This window comes from Taeniopygia guttata, chromosome 1A (genome assembly GCF_048771995.1).
Source record: "Taeniopygia guttata chromosome 1A, bTaeGut7.mat, whole genome shotgun sequence".
Classification (NCBI taxonomy): Eukaryota; Metazoa; Chordata; class Aves; order Passeriformes; family Estrildidae; genus Taeniopygia; species Taeniopygia guttata.
The window spans coordinates 48,846,635-48,865,838 of NC_133025.1; the positions used below are offsets into that span (position 1 = coordinate 48,846,635).

The 19,204-nt window shown below is 38.2% G+C and overlaps 1 protein-coding gene across 4 annotated transcripts in view; it reads right to left on the reverse strand.

Annotated features, from left to right (window-relative positions):
- GRAP2 (GRB2 related adaptor protein 2) overlaps nucleotides 1-19,204 on the reverse strand; it is a 109,028-nt gene that overhangs the window by 28,826 nt on the left and 60,998 nt on the right. Inside the window, exon 1 of one of the 4 annotated variants that reach the window (XM_030262970.4) lies at nucleotides 13,005-13,407. The exons of the other annotated variants lie outside the window; for them this stretch is intronic. The gene's annotated coding sequence lies outside the window, so the exon portion shown is untranslated. Of the gene's footprint in view, nucleotides 1-13,004; nucleotides 13,408-19,204 lie in introns of those variants that run through there. 4 annotated transcript variants of the gene reach the window in all.

Here is a 19,204-nt window from a genome sequence, read left to right on the forward strand (position 1 = left end):
CTACTTATCCTAAAACTGCTCATTGGTATAATTTGAAGTGCCTTCAAAGCTTCTCTGAATCACACAAGCTGAGACCAGCTCTGGGGAATTCTGCTAGCTACAAGTCAGACAGAGAATTATATTCCTCAAATTGATCATAGAAGAGACTGTGATGAAGAGAGATGATATATTTCACACATTTATGCTATCAGGGAGGACTTTTCAAAAGTCACTTCCAAAGCAAATGAGTAAAAACAGTAACAAGAATCTGACACTATGAGATTTGATTAAAACCAACCAAACACAGGCAATAAAACCCACCTACAATTAGATACAGATATTCCAAGGTCCTTTCCTTGTATTTGAGTTTCAAAATATGGGAAAAAATACTCAAGATTTAATTACTTGCAACTGTGACTGTCAGAGAGGGGATTCCAAAAAACCTAGTTTCCAGCATGCTGTTCTATAAATTGGAGCTCTTGCACTGTAACTAAGAGGTGAAGAATTCTGGTGTTCATGCAGATCTGCATATGAATACACACTGGATGTGCACATGAATGTTAAATTCCCTTTGTCTAGGAGCAATCAGGCACTTTGCAATGTGAAATGGAAATCTAGGGAAAAATCTGAAAATATTTGTCCTAGAATAGGAGCAAGTTCACTTTATGTCATTGGCTCATTTCCACAGCATTTATGAAATTCCTCTTTTCTATGTGAAAGATGGAAGATGCAAAAGATATAATGTCTTTATTTCTGGGCAGAGCACAGCCCAGAGAATTCATTACATTAAGGCATTAATCCAATCTAGTAAAAATAATTTTTAATCTTGGACTCTACATTGGAGCAATACATTTGGGTAGGATATGGGAACAAAATGCTATGAAAATCTGCCAGTGTATACAGCTGGGTACAAAATACTATGTTTCCAGTCAGCTACTGCATGTTTCTTCGATAAGACCAGCTGATAAAAATTTATGTAAAATGGGAAGAAGAGCAAGATCAGTGATTAAACTGCCTTTTTTTTCCCTTGTGTGTGTGTGTAAGATTAGTTCTGCCATCACAGATAACTGTGCAAAACCTGGAACTCTAGTACTAAAATTAAATTGTATGATTGTGTTGCAACAGATATGATTTTTCACAAAAGTAAAACTACAGAAACTACAGTTAGGTCAGTAAGAAAAAGTAAAGTTTCTTTGTCCATTTAAACATAAACCCATTTTTGTACAAAATTTCATCTGACTGCAAAATATGTGGGGTGAAGTTTGCATTGCCTCTTTTCCTTTCTATATTTTTCCTCTCTTCTTGTGCTTTTATGAAAGAATGAAATATGTAAGTTTAGTTCAACATACGTTTAGCTATGATATTGTAAACACAAACATGGGGAATCGAATTATTTGGTTTTCATGGTCCTCTTATACTGGACATGTGACACATAACTGCAGCTCAGCCACCTTAGTTCTGAGAAAAACTGACAAACTGATGCACATACAAAGCATCACATTTAGGTAAGGACAGAGAAACTGAAATCCTAACCTGTCTTGTGGTATAATGAGCACAGTTGTGATACCTTCACTGCATAATGGCTCCACTTGCATATTTACCTTTGGAGCCTTTTTGTTGTATTAACTATATTTTTTCTGCTTAATGGTCTTCACAGCTCAACTTCCATTTAACACAGATCCTCTTTTACAAGGTGTAAGTGCTACAAAATCTTTGTATAAATTAAAGTTAGGCCATTTGCATCTGCATTTGGGAATGGTTCTGAGAGGGTTTTAAAAGAAATCAATTACAATAATCCATACACAAAAAGATGCAACTGCAACAGCCAATCCAACTTTTCTTCTCATTATAAGATGTGTGAATGCCAGCTTGTTACTATTCCTGGGGTTTTCTCTGCACAGTGATTGTACCATTTTAGTAGAAGTGTAGAACATATTTCGTGTTTGTCAATGCATTTTTTAGTTCACTTGGATTATGATACCTCTGAAATTAAAGTGCAGCAGCAGTTCCTGAATGATTTAACATGTAGACATTTTTACTCTGAATTAGGATCTAGTAATTCTTGTTTATCTTAATCCAAAATTAAATTATATCAGATTGGAATGGGTTCTTATTATCTGGAAATAAAACGGGTCACACCATAGTGCAAGAATATTGGTTACTGAACTAACATTTAGACTGAAACTTAATTAAGCACAAAACATTCTTTATAGGCAGATCAAGTCTGACATCCTACATTTCCCCTTCCCACAGCATGGGCATCATCATGGCAAGGAGGTTCATTGGAACCTCTCTGCATAACCCTTGTACATTGTGCAAAAATAATCATGGCCCCAGTCCTTCAGTGAGCGAGTAATCAATTGCTGCTCTGCAGCAGGGAGGCACACAGCCTTCAGACTACTCAATAGACTGAATGTGGCAAAAAGGGAACACTGTGCAAAGGGTGTGAATGAGTCATTCGACATTTCAGGTTGACTGAAGTCATTCTGCTACATTTATTTCCAATCTTGATGTGCTATCCATATTTGCATATTAAGCAGGATGAGAAGAAAGATTTAAATTATTTGCTACAACACATGCATGGAACACAGCAGACTGCACATATGTGAGAATGAGAGATTACATGCATATTTGGGTGAACACAGCATCATGTGAGGTGCCTCTTCTACCTTCGTACAGCAGCAGGCATTCTACAAGCAAGCCTGAACACATCTCAGCAAAAGTTATGTTTGAACCTGTGTTATCTCTAGGGAGCTGAATATAAAGGAAAGATGTTCATTGGCAGTTTGCCTGAAGAGAGGAATAGAGGTCCCATGAGCATACTTCAAGTGATGTGTGTTGTGTTTTCTTTGGCAAATACAAATCTGAACGAGCTGGTCTATGTATACTTGAAGGGAAGGTGTGTGAGCTGTGTGCATGTGGGTGACAAGGAGCACCTAAGAGCGTGAGCAGGTGTCAGCTGAAGCTGGAATTTATACATTTGTCAAATATCATTAGCAGTGAACCACCTACTTAAAGATTTCCATGGAACGAATACAATGCAGCCTCTCAAAGTATTCCACTGTAGATGCCCCCCCCCCTATTCTGCACGTTATTGATAGCACACTCAATTAACCTTGGGGACAAAATACAGAATGGACATTGTCTCTCTCAGTTTCAGTAATTTTTGCTCAGTGACACAGTTTGCATACAAACCATTGAGGAGTGGTAGTTAAATCTCCAAGTAAAAGTGCTTTAATAAAAACAAAAGTGCACATTCATTATGTTTGTATTTGTATTAAGCCTTGTAAGCTTCATTATCTGAAAGCCCAAATGTTGGACCAAGACATTGCAGATTATGTCCCATTAAGTAGCGAGTGCAATTCAAGTTCAAGAAGTTTAGAGAAAATGTACTCTTAGGTTTGTTTGTCTGGCAGTTGCAGGCATATTATTGCAATTCCAATTTACCCACTGTCCTTGTATTTGCTTTGTATAGAAGATAAAATGGAATGAGGTGAAAATCCAGTTTTTATTAGTAAGTACACTTCAAGGCACATTTCTTGAGGAAAAGGTCTTGCAACTACTGGAACTTGTGATGCAATTAGGGGAGACTCCACACCAAAGGCCTTTGTAAAACCCATGAGGGTCTTGAGCATACAGATATGCTGAGGATATCATATCTTAGGTAATCTGGGCAGAGGCACAACATGATTTACAACAGCTACAAGACAGTTCACAGATCCCCTGAGAACTGGCTTTGGTCCTACCAGCTCACTTGAGCATAAGAGTATGATTGTTTTACCTTAATTTTGTGCTAAGACTAAGAAACAGATGTGTACATATTTTAAGAAGCCAGGTGTTACATTCAACATCACATTATGGTCTATGAGGGAAGGAAAATAAGTTATTATTTCCACAACACAATAAAACATCCTGCAGAGTTGTTCCTACAAGACATGCTCCAGAGCACACTCTGCTGATATCAGTGCTGTCATCTAAGGATCATCTCATGAGGAAGAGTTGGGGAAAAAAAAAAAAAAATCAGGGAATTGATATCTTATTTATTGAACTCTCTTAGTCTGTTGGACTACTTATTGTGTTACATCTTTTCTCCTTAGTCTTTCACTGTCTTTCCTATCCATATGGCAAATCACTTGAAGCAAATGGCATTTTTCCATACAGTGCTCCGTAACAAAAACCAGTGGGTCAGAGCTGTCTATAGAATCCTACAATAAGTAGATTAAAAGGGATTTGTGGCCATCCTGCAGTTCAAGCCCCTGCCCACAGCAGGGTTAATTTTGAAATCACACAAAATGAGAATGTAACCTCATCTTTCTACAGTGACTACTCTAATGAAACACAGGTCTCATTCAGAGAGACCATGTGTATGATATAAATCATACACATGCCTAGATTAAAGACATATGGAAATCATTTAGGTAAAAGACCTGCATTAAATTATTTGAGATTTCCTTTCAATATGCATTCATAAGATGGTACTGACTGCAGTGTTAGACTCCAATTATAAAGCACATATTATCAAAACATATGCTAAAATGAGGCTATCATTACAATTGTTATTTCCTGAATTCTGTGTGCTGAAGACCCTCCTAACATAGTTTCAAAAATCTGATTATTTGTAGATGGAATTCAGGAAATAACGCAGAAAAGGAAAGAAGGGGGAAATTCCAAACTGGAAAAAACAGTTACTTTACTCAGCACATTGGAAAACACTACATATCATGTACCTCATACAGCCTTCCTCTTCTAAATACTTAGCAAGTCTGCAGAAGAAGGTTTTGAGAACCAGAAACTGAAGGAACTGTGCAGCTTTTGTCCTTCAAGATGCATTTTGATCATGGCAAGTCTTTTCTCACAGGCTGTGCAGTGAGAAAACTGCCAGCGGCAGGAATTACTTGTCACGAGACTTAAACAAGGCCCATGCACTGCTACATGGAGATTTAACCAAGCAAAACAGAGATTAATGAGATTACTTCCATGATGAATGAGATTAATTTTTTCCAAATTGAATACATCTAAAAACTTTATCAACACTGCAATTCTGCTTTCATATGAAAAAAAATCAAAACCCTGTTATACTCACTGCACTTCCATTTTCTACTCTGCTCTCTATCAGTTTCTTGTATCTACTTTACTTGCATTCAGATTTAAGGACTACAATGTTCAGATTCTTTACTACTGCATATCTTGCTATATTTGATTGCGGTAGGCTGTCTCTTTTGCCTTGACAGATAAGTCTTGTCTTTTAGTTTAGCTTTACAAAAACTATTATACTTAATAAAGAGATAATTTTTGTAAAAGAAGCTAATCCACAAGTATCCACAAAGCTTTTACTGAATTTTGGAATATTGTTTTCTTGGTTGCTCTGTCTGATGGTGGTTGGACTTCGCTCATCTCTACAGCTTAAAGAGGAATGTAGTGGATGCTCAGCCCTTCCAAAACTTGAGTCAGTGAAGCATCCAAGATTGCAGAGCAGAAGATGATGCATTCAAAACCACTTCCTAAAAATATCATGCCAGTATTTACATTGAAAAGGAGAATAACATTTCAAAAGAACATTCTGCTCAAAAGTTAAAAACCACTTCAAGCAAAAAAGTTAAACATACAACCAAAACTGTTCAAAACAGCACTAATTAATTAGGAAAATAACCACTGCTCATTCCAAGAGATTCCCAATGCATTTCACAAATCATGAATTATATTCAGACTCACTTTGTGTATCTGGTATGCTGATAGACTCCATCGGGGTGGGGATGCAGCAGTACTAGACACAGACCACACTCTGCTGTAGAGCTTCTCCCTGGTGTGTTTTAAAGAACTACAGCTGTTCCTTTGCCTTTGCTTGCTAAAACTACCCAGCACTTTAATGATGAAGCCCTATTATGAGCTCTGGTGTTTTTTCCTGCAGCCTCACTGAAAATAACACTTCTCTGGACATGCCTGGAATGGGTTAGCTGAACTGGTAAGTCTGAATGTTAAAATTTGATGACTGCGTCCTTTGACCCCAGATTTACCCTGGAGGACACCTCTAGTTTGGCTGCTGCTTTCCCTGACTTTATTTTCCCCTTCACCTAACAATGAAATCCATCCTCCAGTGCTTTTCAGCAGTGCACAGCAGGTTAGAAGCAGAAGCAAGAACTGCCCAATTAAAATTGAAATGTCAGATATGCAGAAGGCAAACTGTAATCAAACTGACCTGCCTCAGTTATCAGGGCAAGATGCCTTTAGGCTTATGCAATTAACTGAAGGATAATTGATGACCACAGGCAATCAACCTACAGCTGCGGGTCTCATGTGCAAGAAATGTGCTCAGGCACATTATTCAGTATTGACTCAGAGAAAAGGGCTTGACTCTGTTTGAGCCAAGCACCTCCTAAAGCACTGAGGTTTTCCTTACAAATCTCCCGAAAACTACCAGCTGACATCACAAAGCAGTGGCTACAAGTGTGCTGCCATTCCCAGTGTCTCTGTATGGTGTGCAAGGAATGGTAAAATCTATTTAGCTGGTTGTGGAGATGAAAGAATGCTTCAATTGGCTTATTACAGTGCGACAAAATAAAAGCAGATGTGGGGAGCTCTAAGGCACTACCAAAGAAACAGAAATCAAGACAGAAAAAGGAGGTTTTTTTTTTTTTCTGGAGTACTGAAACAACTGCACTGGGAGAGCTCCTCATCCAAACAAGCCCTTCATATTTCCTCCCTTCTATTTCCCACTCTTCCTTTACCCCTCTCTTTAGAAAGAGCTTGCTGAGGCCTGGGTTTTCTTCTGTTATAACTTTACCTGCATCTCATGAACTGACGTGTTTAGTTGGTTTTCTGTTTTCTTTTTTACAACCGTTACTTATTATATTGCCAAAGAAATGATAACTGAGCTGTTAGAGGTACACCTCCAAGGAGGGATATTACATTAGCCACAGCTACAATGGCATGAATCCTGTGCCTTTTCTTCCCTGAGATTCCATATGGAGCAGTACACCTGGAGTAAACCACCTGACTATTAAACACTGCTTGTTTTTGGCAATGAAATTATTACTTCTAGTACAGAGCCTCCAATGTCAACAGTGTCTGAAAGTCAGCTGAAGCTTTTCTGTAAAAGAACTAATTAATAATAGAGCTCAGGATGCTTAAATAACTGACCCTCAAAAGCCCTGGAGATTTAAGAAAGTATTTCTAAACCCATTTCACAGTTGCAGTTATTAATGAATTATTAATTTCTACAGACAATATCTTGTGCTTGCTTCAACCTTGTTTGCTCCAATGACTTCAACAGTCAAGGGAAACAGTCAGAACAATGTTGAAAACTAGTTAGAAAATAAAAATAATTAGTATGTATTATGGAGGTACTAGTCATGTCTGTGTACCTTCCAGCTGACTTGAGCTTAGAACTTAAAATACAGATTCAGTGGTTTTGCTATGTATGAGAAACACAGCATTAAGAATTACAGCATTAACTGTATGGGCACATAATAAATTTTCTGAGATGTTACATGTAAATCTATTAATTAATTTACTAAGTAAAATTATTCTTAACATTAAGAATTACAGCATTAACTGTATGGGCGCATAATAAATTTTCTGAGATGTTACATGTAAATCTATTAATAATTTACTAAGTAAAATTATTCTTAAATATTTTTTTTTTTGAAACTTGACACTTTGGGTTTGATCTTTAATTTGTTTTTATGGCCTCAGTAATAGAATAATTAATCCAGATTTTATTCTGCTTAAAGATCACAGAAATCTTGCATAGACAATACATGAAGATTTTTTCCAAGGTTTTTTTACCCTTACAATACTTTAAATTAAATTTAATTTTAATTAAATTTAATTTTAATTTAAAAAATTCCTTTATAAAACACTCAGCATTTGATTTACTCCTTCTGATGATGCTACAAATAGAGCTTTCAAGACACTTGAACTGCCCACAGTTAGAATGGTCCTTTCAAAATGTTCATCACTTCACACCAGGCTTCTCAGTAGACAGTAGAACCTCCACCATCTTTCAGCAGGAACAGTTGGCTTCACTTCTGCTGGAAACAGAGTGAAGCAGCTGCTGGAAACTCCGTGAGCAGCAGTGTCAGCCCCCCTGAGAACTGCCTTGCTGTGATGTCGTGAGAAGGGAAAAATATTTTCTTGAAGATCATTTAAAGCTAATCTAGCAACACAAACATTCAGAGACTTTCATACTGGATGGGCTTGTTACAGCAAATGCAGAAAAGAGCATTAAACCTTTTAGGCACATAGTACAGGTGTCATTCCTTGGGGTATAGGACACAACAATATATACTATGTCAAACCAGTAGGCAAAAGATGCAAGTGCTGCACATGGCCTCTGCTGAAGGCAATAACATGATTATGACACCGTTGATGTAATTTTTTGCAATGTAATATTGCCTGTTGTTCATTCCCTTCTACTAAGAATGTAGAAGTACTTGATGGCTTCAATGAATTAAGATTCATCTTCTGTCTAGGATGAGAAAGTATTTACAGACTAGATTCAGTTATCTTTGAGAGTTGAGGAAATTGGGAGGGTTTTTTTTGTTTTGATAGATTTAATCTCAGAGATTTGTTACACTATTAGAATTATCAAGAAAGTGCAGTCCAAGTGGTGTAATGACAATACAGCTTGAAACTTGATAATACCACTTGAAACTGTAAACTAACCTCCCTGACAGAATTAGAAAGCATTTCTTCCATCCCCGTATGGAGCTCTGTGTGCTTGGTTCATAGGGGGTTCGGTCACCTTTCTCAGAATCAGTATTTTTGACCACTACTAGAGAAATGCACTGGATGTGACAAACAGTCTGATATGGTACAGCAAGTGCCTTGTACAAACAGCAAGAGAGAAGCCTCCAGTGTCCCGGCTTTTGACACTCTGCACTTCACATGCAAAACAATTACCAGAGCCTGATTACGCACAGAGACAATTTCAGAAGTTGGTCCATATCTTAAGATATCCCTCTTTAGATTGCAAGTGCCTCTGACCTAGAAACATGATGTTATTTATGTAGCTAGATTTTTAAAAAGAAAAAAGGAATGTCAGAGTTCCAAGGGTTTAAGGTCATACTCTACGAGTTACTCGTGGAATTTTCATGATGAGATAATAAAATAAAACAACTGGGGAACTGGAAAGGAAAGACTAGAGAATGTAAGGTATACAATGCCTCAGGGAGAAAAAGTGGCATGTTATTAGTACTGTACACTGCTCAAAAAAGATAAAGCCATTTGTAAAAAAAGAGTGAGTTGGGGAGAGAGAGGAAGGATGGATCTTAGAATTCCAAGAGAGGTAAAAAAGAATTTCATCATGTGTTAGCACATGATGTTAATTTAGGCATTCAACTAATTTTGTTTTACCTCATAATATTTTGCAGTACTGACCTCTGATTTTAGTGGCAGGATAATGTGTCCATTCTTAGCAAGCTTATTCCTCAAAGATTAACCCCTCCTGCTTACATATTATTTAAAAGGTACTTTAGCATGGTTCTCCAATTAGTAGAACAATTGAAAAAAGAAGAAAAGGATACAGGAAGAATTCAGACCATTCCAAAACATTTTTTAAAAAAATTCTCATCTATCTGAAATCCTTCTAGAAATAATAGACAGCAACTATGCTTCAGAGAGAGCATTCTGGGCAAAAGTCAAAAGGAAAGGAAGACACCTTTCCCCTTCACCAGATTACCCAGTGGGGTAAGTTCAACATCCCGAGGATATTAGCAATCAAGCATCAGGAGCATTTGAGTACAATATCAGCCCCCTAAAAGGGCTGTACCATGGGAATTAGTTTGTGTCTTGAACTATGAATTTTATAGCACACACATCTGTTAGCCTAGATGATGTCTCTACCAATTCTACTCATGATAGTGAAAATCTCTTTCTCTCCCCACCTTTAAAAAAGCAGTCATTTGAAATCATATTTAAAATCAAATTACCACTATAAAGTGCAGAAACAAGTCAGCCTTGTTTAGTGGTGAGAAGAGTAGGAATCCATTTTCAATGTCCATCTCAGTTAAATATTTGCTGTGCATTCCTGGGCAAGTCACTTCACCTCTCTGAACTGTAGGACACATTTAAAAAGGTCAGTGCAGCCATACATAGAGATATTTCAATGGAATGGGATACCAAAACCGATAATATTGCCTTCTCAGGGCAGCAGGGCTTTTTCGCAGATTGTCAAGTTAGGCTGCTACAGCTTTAGTACTTCTGTCATCTCAATGCCATCACACTCATGTACATGGGCCTGCTTATAAAGTGAAAGCGTTCACACTCACCTGTCTTAAAGGCTGGGCAAAGCACCCATTAATAGGCAAAAATGTGTGCAGACATTAAGATGAAAGGCTTGTCCAGGAAAGACAAAGTTACTGATGGTAATATACTTCCTTCCTTGCTGGCCAAATATACAAAGAATGGTGGAAAGCTAAGCTAAAAAGATGCTGAGGACTCCTTCAAGGGAGCTACAAAATAAAGATTTTTTAAAGGTATCAAGGGACTTATGCATAACATTTGTGCTGACTGGGATATAGCTGGCAGTTAACCCTGAGCTTTAAATCAAGTGTGTTGCCATCATTATATTGAACATACATGTGGCACTTTGGGACATGGCTTAGCAGTGAACATGGCAGTCCTGGGTTAACAGTCCAACTTGATTTCAGGAGGCTTCTCCAGCTTTAACGATTCTGTGATTCTATATAGCAATTTGAGGAACTGATGAAAGACAGAATTGGTACATTCTTCTTAGACCAGAACCAGACTCTGGAGATGAGGACAAAAGGTAGAAGAAATCAGATTTAGATTTATAAAAATCTAAGCAAACTAAAATGAGCCCCAAAGGGCCAGGAATATCAACTATTGGTACTAATACTGCCTTACTTGTCAAACATGTGGTGTTTTGTCAGCCACAGTGGGTAGGTTCTTCTAACTAATTCCAGAGATTGAACTTGCAAGTGAGTGTATTTCATGGTGTGTGTATATGTATATACACACATATATATACATATACATATAAAAATATGTATATATGTATACACACACACATACATATATACATTACACCTCCACTAAGAGGAGAATTTCAAGTGAAAACAATGTTAAGGGAAGAAACACAGAAAAAGAATGAAAATAATTTTCATTGTATGAGACAATAAAAATAAATCAAAAGAGACTGCCTACAGCAGTAGTTCCAGTACTGTGGCTTAATAGCAACCTCTTGCCTCCCAAACTTTCAGATGCTGCTTGTGGCTAAGGAGAGCTGCTGTCAAGCTGCCAGTTGATTGGGAAGGCAGAGTGTAACATCGTGCAGAGGACATTACAACCACACTGCCGGCCCTTGAATCAGCAAAAATGGAGGGCATTGGTGTATGGTTGCAAGAGTAAGTGTAATCATCAGGGAAAAAAAAAAAGAAATTCCATGTAATGAGGTAAAGGGAGATGAAGCTTGAAGAGGAAAGTGATGTCTCTTACTAGAGTGATGGCTATAACTTACAGAAACCAGACAAGCTTGCACACTTGCTCTACCTTATGCAAACTAAAGTGAGAAGGCATAGTGGATCAGGACAAACAGCCTGCTTGAGCAGCCGAGCCCCGCTTTTCTGAAAGGTGCCTGTTTTGCCCAGGCAGATCTGTCAGTCTTAACCATTTAGGATATGTGTGCAGAAAGGTGTGGCAGAGATGAAAGTAAATCCAAAATTTAGACAGCAAAACTAAGCTAAATTTATCTGTGTGCATTTCACAGTGCATATCCATCAATCTCCAGGTTATTCTGCTTTTCTGATAACAACAGGAATGACAGTGCTTGTTTGTGCCTAATCTCTTATTTTTGGGATTGTCAAGTTCAAATGCAAGAATGAAATAGAAATAAATGTTACTAAATAGGAAAGCAAAGGGAATTGCTTCACTGCAAGAGGAATGCATTTGTTCACTGAGCCACTGATGAGGAAACAGGTTTCCTCCCTATCTGTTCCACAGCTCATTTTGCCATCACATGATAGCCAGAGGTTCTGTCCTATTCAGAAACCTGGGAGCAGAGGCTAAAGTATGAGTTTCTCTCTTTTTCACTTTCAGGTGGATGACTTGCACTGCTGGCTGCATCACCTATGGTCTTCCCTGCCAAAATATAACTGGTAGGCAACTCTTTCTCAACCCAAAGCTCAGTTCCTCCTGCCATACCCATTTACTAAAAGCTCAATTATCATTAAACCTTTCCTCATTGGACAATTATAAATGTGAGAGGCTCTCCTGCTCCTGCTGAAGAGAGTTTAGATTATTGTTTTTTCTAAGAAAATGTTGTACTGATAGGATGCTTCTAAATTATGTCTTGGAGACTGATGTCCTTTTGCTCTTACAAGGCAAGTATTATGAACTTTATGAACACAAACACACATGAAACACATGCAAGACCTTGCCATACAACTCTATAGCACTCCAGTCTAAAGATGTATCTCATAACAATATTGCCTGTTATGCTTGCAATGCATCAAAAAGCTTTACAACATCATTAAAAAGCAATTGAGGAAAAATTACACTCGTGTCTGACCCCTTGAGAAACCACCACATTTCACAGAAGACATAAGAGATCAGGAAGAACAGCTTACTTGAGCAGCAGAGCCCTGGTTTTGAGCAAAAGGAGGGTCAAATCTCCAGTTGCCAGAAGCATTTTTCTTTTTAGACATCTTATCCCTTTCTGTATTATCACAATGGCTGTCTCAGAGACACAATAGTCTGATCTCTGCTAGAGCAACCTTAAATTTTCAGGGAAAACTGGTTATTTCTTAACTTTCTGCTTGTGACTAATAAAAAATAATTCCCATTCATTATTTTCTTTGCTCTGTTCCAATAAATACACTCCTCCTAAGCACAGTCCTGATCCCCCAGTGACAAGGAGATAAACCTGATGCACCTGCAGCTGAATATCATGCCTTGCAGATAAGCCCTTAGTTGTTTAACTCTAGAAAATGCAATGCTAATTTAGCCAATGCATCTACTCGTAAAACCTCACAGCAGAAGAAGCAAGCCCCCAAGCAGATCTGTACCTTTGTGGCAGGTAGTTACACTCTGGTCTTTCAGGATCTGTGATGGGAAAAAATAGTGGGGGAATGGCACGAGTCTCATAACAACCTGTCTTCAGCACAAATGCTTAGCAAGGACCAAAGTCTGCGGAGCCATTCAGGACACAAATTTTTAGCCCAGCGTCTCAGCCTCTCCCTCATGAAGTGCAGCCAATCAAGCTGGCGGAGTGCAAACCACAAACCACACAGGAACTCACAGTCACAGCAGCTTATTGAGCTGGGTATGGGACTCAGCTTAGTGTGGTTTTACTGTCTTACTGCGAGGAAAACTGCTTGAGAGCAGTTTCTCTGAATGCTACAGCTGTGCTGGGGTACCTCACAACTTGCTCAGTGTTCAGTTATTTAATATATCTGTCTGGAAAACACTGGCCCCTTCAGACATTAGTAGTGATCCTCAAGAGCAAGCCATCACAGGTGTCTGAAAATGTACCCTCCTCTCTGTTATGGGGGGACAGCAGTGGCCATAAGCCATCAGCACATGAAATCGTGGAGCACCTCTGGTGCACACACGCCCTGGGATGTGCCAGAGTCCTCGGGTGTGTACGCACAGTGCACCTGTGAGCTTGGACGTCCATAAGCAAATGCAGGCGACGCAAGGATCATCTTGTGCCTGTGTAGGCACAGACCGAGAGGGAGTAGATGTGAGAGAGAAACCAGGATGCCACCAGACTCTGCAATAAGTGTGAACCAGGGGGTTGTCTTCAAGCTGTGAGCAAAAGAGCTATAAAAATGTGATTCTTACAAGAACGCAGAAAAGGCACATTTGCTGATTTAGTTGTTGCATCAGTTTGGTTGCTACCAGAAGTGTATTGGGGTGGCTTCTGAATGGCAGTTTCCCTCTCGTCTTTTCTTCTCTGCTCTCTGAGCTCCAGTCCCTCCTCCTGAAGGCAGCCTGAGGGCTACTAGGGGTCAGGGGAGCCCCAGAGGGAGAAGGACCATTGGTGGTTGGAAAAATGATTGCTACTGGAAAGCAGAAATCTGCCTTCTGAGATGCCAGCCCCTGCCATGGCCCTGCCTGGTGCGGTGTCTGCAGTCGTTAACATGAGGCATTTCAGAGGAAAGAAAAAGGAGTTGACATCAAGTGAAATTTTCCCCTGCAGCCACCAGTCTAGGACCTCTTAAAATCGTAGCCTAAAAACATCATCTAAATTTTGCCGGGTAGCTGTAAGCCGTGAAAAGGCCATTTGCTGCAGCTGAAATAGATTCATAAATTACTCAGTTCCTGAGCCAGTGAGATCCACATGGCTCTGAGTTCCTGAAGCCACTTTTCTTTCTACCATTTCCTTGGATATGGTTCAGAGCCTTGCCAAATGGTCTGTGCTTTTTCCAGCCTGTTGCTCAAAAGCAGCAAAAAAAAAACTAAAACAAAAACAAACAACAAACAAACAAACAAAAAACAACAAAAAAAACCACCCCAAAAAACAAAAAAAAAAAAAAACCCCACCAAAACAAAAAAAAAACCAAAAACAAACAAAAAAAAACCCAAAAAAACCCCAAAAAACTTTAACACCTAATTACTGTTGACTTTGTAAAACAAGCAGACAGGTTGCTGAGGTTCCATCTGTGTTATTCAAAAGAGCACAGGTGTTGCAAACTGAAATGAATAAAATTTTATTGATAATATTGAACTATCTAGTATTGAAAAAAAGTATTCTTAATTATATCTTCAAAATGCTCAAAAAGTTACAGAGACCAGTTAAGGTGTTTTGTAATTGCTATTAAATTACTCTTTTGCCATTTTTAATAGTTTAGGTACTTCCAATATGAAATGTTCTGATTTTACAGCTAAAAACAGCTCTCTATCTCACAATTTACTTTGATTTGAATAAAAAGGTAAAAACACATTAAACAATAAAAAATGCTTTTGGGCAAAGCAGAACTTTCCATTTGGCTTAAGATAAAATACACTTAGCTATTCAGGCAAAAATATTTTTTGTTTTACATTAGAGATGTCAATCTTAGCAGCAAACTAAAAATCAGCTACATATGCACCATTGTAGCATTAGTCACATGGAGCTGGCTCAAGAACAGAGGCACAGAATGCAACAATCAAATGCTGATGTCTTTTCTACTAGCACTAAGACCTGTACAGTGTTCAGCTTCACTGATATAGCATGATGTGTCTGACATTAACTGACAAACAAAAGCAAAAGGCTGGAAGTTACTGCATGGCTATATCCAGGCTTCATGCTTTTATAGTCTCAATGGCTTAATTTGAATATTACTTAAATGTGGATATCTACCAAATTTTATATTTCAGGGTGTGTTTGTTTGTTTGTTTGTTAGCTTGTTTTTATTTTTGTTTTTAAATTTGTTTTAATTTTCAGAGGAAAATCTTTTAGGCTCATAGCTTCTTTTAATTATGATTCAACTGTTTTGATATATTGCCACCAAAACATGGATACTGTAATGCTATATCAGTTAGTATGTTCTTTTTACACCTCAGAAATATTCCTGAGATCCTGAAGTGAGGAGGATGCGTATGCTGGCATTGTTCATGTTGTTCCTTTTGTTTGTGTAGACCTTCAAGCTGTTACTCTTGACATTTTCACCATTTACTAAAAAAGAAACAAAGAAGGAAGTGGGGCATACACATCAAAATCCTAGACCTATGAAAATCAAACTACCTGTGGACCCAACTAAGAAAACATGGTGACCAAGGTTTTTGTAAAGCAAGGCTTCATCGCAGGAGGATTAGCTAATCAACTTGTAAAGTATATCAAATCAATGTATCCTGCCATATAACCAATAACACCAATGCAACTCTAACAGAGAGAAAGATGGGGAGAGAAATATACAGAGGGAAAGAAGAATTTTGTAATTGAAGTTTTTTAATAGCTTCCTTGAAACACATGATAAAATCAGATTCTCTCAGCAGGAGATAGACAGATAAAAATGGACTCCATTTGAAGTGCAAACAAGAAAAAGACAGGGAGTTATAAAGCATACAGCACCTTCCTCATAAACATCCCACCTACTCTCTGTTCCAAGTGTTTGCAACTGTCTCTCCCTGCGAAATCTTAATTAAAACCAGTATATTTCCCATTTAAGTAATTTGAAAATGATAAAAAGATTAATTAGCTCTATTCTTTAGAAAAGTGAAAAGGAAATGGTACGAAAGGTACCATTTTGATCTTTTGCTTGAAATTTATGCCAATCCTCGCATTAAAAATATCCCTCAATCTGGACTGTGGTAGGTAGCACACAAGAGAAGAATGTTCATAACGGGGACTGTGGGAAGGGAGCTCACATGGAAAACAAAATTTATTGGGAGTTTTAATATTTTTACTTTTTGTCTCCCTTCCTAAAGCTGGGTGTTTGTCAGGGCTTGAAATCAAATTAAGACATAATGAAAATGGACCTTCTCTGGTGACTCAGCTGGGAATTGCACAGAAATCTACCCAGCCTTATGCTAACCAATAAAAGGAAGGGATGGGAACAGAAGCATCTCATAAAGCTGTGAAATAACAATTCACAAGCATCATTTAAATCATTTGGAGGCTGCATTCCCTTTTTACACTACTGCTGCATTGACCAAAATGCATCTCCTATTGAGTATTGAGCTGGGAAAGCTGATGGAGCCAAGCCTATTGGTCTGGTAAAACTGTGTTACCATTTAGCAGAGTAATTCAATGACAAATGGAAGCTCTCATAATTCTTTCACCTCTCTGTTATTTTTTAGAGCACTTCAACAATTCCATAAATAGAAGGGTTGCACTAGACTGATAAGAGACATTTCCTTCCCTTCTCCCTAGATGCAGATATTGTTCTTTTGCTGTAATGTAACTTTCACTGACTCTGACATTTGCATTTGGATCTTGTTATAGGTGTGATCAAAATGCTAACTACATTAGCACCATAACTCTACTGAAGCAGTGGTTAAACAGTTGAAGGTGTTAGGCTGTGTTTAAACAAATTTACTGGGCACTAAAATTTTCCATTTCTTCTTTTACTTGCTGGTGGTGCTCTCCATGCTTTTAATTGACTTTTCATAGTGGAACACCTGAATATTTTGTTTTTAAATGTAAACATCAAAGTACTAAATTATTATGGCATACATTATTGAGTAGAACCAAGTCACTTTCATTCTAGTTTGGCATCAAAATGTAGTCTTGCTAAAAGAAGAGGCTAGACATATTCTCTCTGCTTTCTCCTCGGATCTGTTATGCTTGCTGTATTTTTAGTTAAGGACAGTTGAATGAGACCAAAAGGTTATTGCAGAAAGCAATATTCACTTCTCCTGTTCATTAATTTTGCTACCAAGGAATCCTGATTTTGGCTTCCTTACACAGATGAGAAATGGAAGATGAAATTATTTCAGCCTCTGCTTCTTTCTCCAGAAGTTTAAGTAAATGATATCACAGAATTATGGATATCATGAGCATTCCTACCAGCTCCTTTATCATCCTTGTGTGGGTCCCATTCAGCCCCACAGACTTGCATGTGTCTAAGTGGTGTAGCAGGTCACTGACCATTTCCCCTTGGGTTGTGGGATCTTCATTCTGCTTTCTGTCCCTGTTCCACACACTCCAGGAACATCCTGGACTGCTTCTTCTCTTCTGTGCTGTACTTACAGCAGATACCTGGTAGGTTGAAGTTCCCCTCAAGAAAAAAGACCAACAATTACAAGACTTATCCCATCTGCCTATAGAATATTTTGTCTGCCTCTTCACCCTGGTTGGGTGGTCTGTAACAGACTCCTGCCTTATTGGCCTTCCCCTAATTCCTATCCATAATCACTCAACCCTACCTTCATCATCATTAAACTCTAGACAGTGAAAACACTCCCTAACACACAGGGTTCCCTCACTGCCTCTCCTTTCTCACCTGTCCCTCCTGAAGAGTTTACAGATATCCATTGCAAGCACTCCAGTTGTGCGATTCATCCCACCGTATTTCTATGATGGCAACTATGTCACAGTCTTGCACTTACTCAATGGCTTTCAGCTCCTGCTGTTTATTCCCCACGTTGCATGCATTGGTGTAGATGCACTTCATCTGGACTATTCATCCTGCCCAGGACAGGCTTTTCAGGACAGAAGCCCTAATTCCTAATTTGGGTTGTTACATTTGCAGATATGCATTGAGTTTTGTCATTTGGAGAATAAAATAAGCACCATGAGAAGTGTCTGGCACCACTTACTGACTAAAACTAGATATAACTAGAAAATAACTAGAAAAAAAGTGCAAAAACCTTTATAAAAACATTTGGAAGAAGTTAAAGTGAGAAAAGCAGTCACTAACAATTCCTGGGGCCTCCCAAGTTCATTAATGTGGGAGATCACTGAACTAAGAGACAGCGCAGTTTCTCCTTCTGCATTATGGACACAGTTACACCACTGGACGAATGGCTGCAGAAAGACCTGGAGATTTGTGTTCCAGTGCCTCACATGGTTGGACTATTTTATACATAATGCATCAGAGAAAGTCAGACACCAATATAAACCGGGCTTCTTCAACACTGAGATGCTGCAAAATGTTCAATATATGGATAATACTGAAAGGAATCAAGGATGACTTGAGAAAACCTGTCAATTAAAATTAGTAAGTTTGGAGTTGATTATTTAATCTAATTGCTTAAGGAAAAATTAGCAAGTTAGAAAAAGTGTAAGAATAAACAACTTTTCCATGCTATTCTCAGAAAAAAATAATTAAAAATACCAACACCTTTACAAATAAGAACTTGGGAAAAATGGCAGCACTGTTGGTTTTAGGTTTACGTATAAATGGAAGTATTTTTGAATATAAAGACAGATGAGCTAAAATGCTGAAAAGTGAAAAGAAATTAGCATCCATTTGGCATTTCTGAAAATTAGTGGCTTGAAAGTAAGCAAGACAAATTAATATTTTCTGACTCTAGAGCACATATTAAAATAGATTGGTCTTTATATTACTCTCCCATAGCTGTGTTTTCCTAGATTAATGAAGGAAATTGGACTAAAGGCAGTTAGAAGGAATTTTTGTATACAAAATCCTAGTTACGCGAGTACTGATATGAGAATAGGATAATTAATGTGGCTGCTCAGTGCAATGAGAGCCCAGTTAACTCAAGTTACCAAGCAGCACCCCCAGTGTCTGTCAGCTGGGAGCAAGTGCTGATGCAGCTTCAGCCAGCATGTTTGCTCATTCTGCAGTTCTGGCAGATGCCACAGGTAGAAACAAGT